Consider the following 6,000-nt stretch of genomic DNA (forward strand, 5'->3'; position numbering starts at 1 on the left):
TAATGACTCTTTCGATAAAACTCCAGCTGTTGTACAGATGGACTCATTTTACTCTTGAACACTTGGATATTAAGCCTGGTTTATACTCAACATGCTTAACATGGGGCGCGCACCGATCATGACTCCACACCACCAGACTACACGTGCCATCGTTGCGTGTGGTCGCACACCCTTCAGATATTGGTAACTTGGTACAGACCGGGTGCAAAGTTACTGCTCCTATCAGATTGGATGGCATGCAGACTTTTCACACACAAATACATCATGATCTTAAGAACAGAAGGAAGACGGCAACAGAAAAGAAAAAAACAAACAAAGAAAGGTAAGACAAATGAGTTAAGTTAGATTGTACGCACAGTGCAAGGTTTACAGAGTTAAATCCCTTACAAAGAGGTCAAAAGGCATTTTCCTCCTTACTACTTTAGTATGAGTCAAAACTTAGCAATAAATAAAATCAAGTGGAGAGGAAACAATGTTTGAGCCATTTTTGGTCGTGCATAAGGAGTTATTTTCTCTCTCTTTCTTTCTACTGGTTAAACGGTGGACTGCACCCTGGATTTTAATCTTCCAGCCATCCATGGAAACCTGCGTGGCACCCAAAAGGGCTTAGAGAGGTATTAATGGTCCAAAACAAACCCAAATCCTTTGCCATGCACTACTGTGCTTAGCAGTCAGAATGAGGCATTTGCACTGATATCTTGAGTTGCTTAAGTTCATGACATCAAGTGGTGTCTTCTGCCATATTGTATTTAGAGAGAAGAAGCGGCCTCCATCATTCCCTCTGAATGGCCATGCTTGGTTAGAGGTTGGAGATGACGAGATGCCATATGACGAGAGGTTCGAGATTTACCAAGGCTTGTAGAGTTGGAAATAGAGCACTTGGGTTTTGGGTCATTTCTCTAGGCAAGGGGTCTGCAACCTTTCATATCCAAAGAGGCTTTTGGCCCCGAGTCCAACCAAGTAAAAGTTGTTTAGAGCCACAAAACATAAACGGACTTTTTCAAAAAACATCTTATTTTTATTTCCTATTATCTCTAGGAAATTAGTTGACATCTTAAACAACCAACAAATTATGTATTTTTAGCTTTTAAAATTATATTATTACACATAAATTCCAAGCTAATTAAAAGAAAAAATGCTCCAAAAGCATATTTCTGGTTCTTTTAATGTCATTCTTTTCCATCTTATAAAAACCACTAAAGCATTTAAGACTAGTACATTATTTAGCTCTTTATATATATTTTAGCCATTATTAGCCACTGTAGAGGGTACAAAGAGCCACATGTTGCTCTGGAGCCACAGGTTGCAGACCCCTTCTCTAGACAGTGAATTGTCTTTGGCTTGGGTTGAACTGTGGAGATGTCTTCATGAAAATAACAATCAACCCATATTCCAAGTTTTGTGAACTTGAATTTTTCTTACTGATGTATGTTTGAACCCGTTGGACACAGTCTCATGGCAGCATATGTTCAAAGTAAACCCCAAGGAGGTTGGTCAAAATGTTAAGGTGGTAGAAAAGCGGTAGTTCCAACTGTTGCAGTTCCAAATTCTCCCGAGTGGTGCCCGACTTTACACGAGTGAATAAAGTGAATGTGATTGGTCGATTATCAAGGGGGCGGGATTGTTGTGGCGGAAGATTCACGAGATTTGCAAGTTTTGTTGTGGCCGGTGTCTCGGAAGCATCTCGCTAACCAGTTAGCAACTTAGTGCTAGTAGGTTCCCAATAGGAAATTACATTGGGACCAAGTAGCACTAAATTGGTGAATTAGCAACAACACTGTCAAGGAACGTCATGGACAGTGGAAACATGCAAGAGGAGGAGAGTTTTGTGTCTGAGGTCATGGATGAGTCTCCTCCGTCATAAATTTTTTAAATTTAGATATGGAAAGTGGGCTAGAAGTTGTTATGGAAGAGGACGCCAGGGCGGCAGAAGCTTGGTTTGGTGTAGAAGGCTTACAGCCGTACATGTTTGAGCCCTTGCCTCGCAACGCTGCCAGTTCTGTTAGCTCTACGCCTGCCGAAGACACAGATGTCCATCCCCATGAACACTGGGGCGGAACTCAATGGGAAAGTAAATTATTATTTCAACCGTTGCGTATATTAGCTGCGACATATGAATCAAGATGCTATGACCGAAAAATTTTTATTGGCAAATGACCGTTGATATATTATTGGCCAAATTTAGGTGTACAACCTGAGGTATAGCTAACTGGCCTGCATAAAATAACAAAAAAAAAAGATTTTAAGACAGAATTTTTAAATAGAAATTTAAAAATATGGTCTGATGAAGAGTACATTTACCGTATTTTCACGACCATAAGGCGCACCGGACTAAAAGGCGCACTCTCAGTTATGTGTCCCATTTCTGTATTTAACACACACATAAGGCGCACCGGACTATAGGGCGCGTTTTTTATATACAGGTACAAGTCCTCTACTACCTTTAAATACCTCTACTGCGTATTTAAAAATACAGCGGGGGCAAAACTGAGTATGACTGTGCTTTATTCATGTATTTATTACAAAGTATTAATCAAACCTGGCAGCTGGCCGTGAGACAGAGACATCGCAGATGACACAGCGCTGTGGTCACTCCTAAATTAACTTAAAATCCTGAAACCTGCTGACGGAATATGTTCGCTTTTATTGCCGGTATCCTGGTGCCTGCAGCTAAAATTATTTAGATGAAAAACACCTGCCAGCAGCCGCGGTGAACCCCAGGCTGCCCAGCCTACAGGCTGCTGATGAAGAGATTTCTGCTGTCAGCGCACCGCTGGTATGTGGGGGTCTGAGCGCCTCCGACAGAAATAGATAATCTGGATGAACTGACTGCAATTATGAAGTTTTCAGGTGGACTTTCTCACTTAAAAACATATTAAAACTACTTTATTCCCACTGATCACAGCAAATATAGCTGCAAGATTTAGATTATTTAGATGAAAAAAAAACACCTGCCAGCCACCGCGATGAAGAGGAGGAGACGCGCCGGGGATGCTGTTGAATTAAGTTTTCAGGGAGAAAAATACAGCGGGAGCAAAACTGAGTATGATTGTGCTTTATTCATGTATTTATTACAAAGTATTAATCAAACCCATCAAAGTCATCATCCTCTGTTTCTGAATAAAACAGCTGCGCTAAATCAGACATGCCAGTTTCCCCTTCTTCGCTGTCAGTCACTTTCCGTGCAGCGCGGCTCCTCAGAAACATGGGCGGATCTACAGGGGGGCAAGGGGGGGCAGCTGACCCCCCAATATGGAGCCTTGCCCCCCCAGCTGCCCCCCTAACTTTGTTTTTACCTGTAAAAACAACCTGCCACTATGTTCACAGGCTTCTCAAAACAATACATTTACCAAAAGGTTGCAATTTAGTTTTTTATTTTTTATGTATTATTTGCCACCGTCCCTCAAATACTTAGCTACGCCCCTGATTCAAACGTGCAGAGCGCAGTTCGCGCTCAGTCTGTCTGACACACACAGTCTGCATCGTCGCGGTGGCTCTGTAGTGTGCAAACCAACTGGAGAGAATGAGCTGTCCCAGGGCATCTGAAGGTGAAGTGACTTTTACCAGGTGTAGTTTAAACACACGTTTCACTTAAAAGTTACATTTGTAGTCAATATCTGCTAAAGACGATTAGCAAAAACAGCGAGTGTGTCGGTCAAATCCTTCCCTCGGGATTTGTAAGAGCACTCTTCCCTTTGATTAATGTTAAGAAAAAAACAGCTTAAAAAAATACAAAATATTTTTTTTATCCATAACGTTAACAGATTTACTGATGGTAACCGTTATGCCGCCGTTACGTTACAACACGCAGGCTACAGTGTTGATTTGATTAGCTGAGCAGTCCTATAAATCCAATTCCTCTCAGATATCGCAGCAATGAAACCAGGTTATAACTGGGGAAATAACAAATACAATAGAATTAAGTAGTCTAAACATAACTGGTGTGTGAATGTGATAAATCTTTCTCATTTATATTTGTTATATAGGCTATACTACAATACCTATATATATATATATATATATATATATATATATATATATATATATATATATATATATATATATATATATAGGTATTGTAGTATATGCTACTTAACTTATAAGTTCCATGGCCCTACAGTGTAGGCTAATGAAATACAAGGATAACCAGAGGTTTTCACATATTGACTTTTGCATGCAAATATTACTTCATAGGCCTAGCCATGAAAAGGAAGGCCAAAAGTGGGGATATAACCAGCTTTTTTGCAAAGAAAATTCCAACAAGTACACAAGAGGAAGAGCGCAAGGGAAATGAGGGAGAAGGCAGTAAACTGGAGAGCCCAGGAGGGTCAGTGCAGGAAAATACTGAAGGAGACACAGAAATAAGTGACGAAAAAGAGGAAATACATGAAGGAGACACAGAAATGAGTGAAGGAAATGAGGAAATAAGTGCTTGTAGTCCACTGCATCTTGGACACAATTATTATAACAAATAAATTAAAGGGATTTTGCTTGTTAGACTTTTACTTTTTAAAAGATGCAGGTTTTTTTTTGTTCGATCACTGCACTTTGCTTATTCTGTTGTGAATTTAAAAGAAAAACTTTGTAGTGTGTAAGGGCATGATTAAACAACAACTACTGTAGTTTAAAAGTGTTTTGTGTTTATTTGGTTAAAGCAGCTCACATATAAGGATTCCCATGTACCGTCTACTTCTGCCACCCTGCCAAGACCTCTTGCCACCCCTTTGCCCCCCCATGTAAAATTTTCTAGATCCGCCCCTGCTCAGAAATAATGCCGGCTTTGGCGAAAGCTTGAACAACAGAGCCAGCAGACACTTTAGTCCAAGCATCTACAATCCATCCGCAAACTGTGGCGTAATCTGCCCGGCGCTGCCTTCTTATCCTGAAACTGTGGTCTCCGTCGGTCATCCATCGCTCCCACGCCGCTCGCAGCCTTACTTCGAACGGCTGCTTCACACCGATGTCGAGCGGTTGAAGCTCCTTTGTCAGACCCCCGGGATAACGGCGAGCACAGCGTTCATTTGATTCACCTTTTTTTCACATCGGCTGTGAGATGGGCACACAGCGATGGTGATGCGTGGAAAAAAGCACCTAGTCTTCTCACATACACCTGCCTCAGCCACGCATCCATCCAGCCTTTTCCATTTGCGTTAATATCATATGTCATCAGAGCGCTGTCTGTCTCGCTGGCAGCTCCCAGATCAGCTTCTCTGATTGGTTGATGCGGTGCGTCCAGCAGCAAAACTTCAATTTTTCCATCTCGAGCAGCAGAAGCGCGTTGGCGGCGCTTCAGATGCTTAAACGCTCCCGACGTGCTGCACCAAAATGCGCTGCGGGACCTTTTGCTGCACCTATATGCGCGTCAACCATTGACTTTGCATGTAAACTCGCTGCTTCTGCTGCACCTGCTGGGTCCGGTTCACACCGATGTCGAGCAGCGTTAATTTGTTTCCCCATGTTTTTCACATCAGCTGTGAGATGGGCACGCATGGAGTTACATATTAACAGCGATGGTGAGGGGTGGAAAAAAAACACCTGGTCTCCTTACATTCAGCCACTCTTTCATCATCTCCTCAATGAGGTGGTCTCAAAAGTCGCAGTTACAACACACATAAGGCGCACCGCACCATAGGGCGCACCGCACATTTTGAGGGGAAAAAAAGACGTTTAAGTGCGCCTTATAGTCGTGAAAATACGGTATGTGCATGTTTAAGTCAGAATGATTTGAAATTTAAATATGACTTCCCTACGACTTTAGAGTTCACAAGAGATAAAAGTTTAAAAATGGCAGATATTGCAAATGATACCAAGGTCCTAATGTCCAGCAGCGCAACACAGCAGGACTCCGGAAAACATCCAACTGTCAACCACCTAGGGGGGTTTTGATTTTTGCTCTTGAACCCAAAAGTAGCATCAAGTTTCAGGGAAAAAAAAACTCACATTATGATGAGTTATGCTCTCCAACACTGGGGATTTATCTAAACTCAAACCATTACAGAC

The sequence above is a fragment of the Cyprinodon tularosa genome, unplaced genomic scaffold (genome assembly GCF_016077235.1).
Source record: "Cyprinodon tularosa strain WSP-4 unplaced genomic scaffold, ASM1607723v1 ctg444, whole genome shotgun sequence".
Taxonomy (NCBI): domain Eukaryota; kingdom Metazoa; phylum Chordata; class Actinopteri; order Cyprinodontiformes; family Cyprinodontidae; genus Cyprinodon; species Cyprinodon tularosa.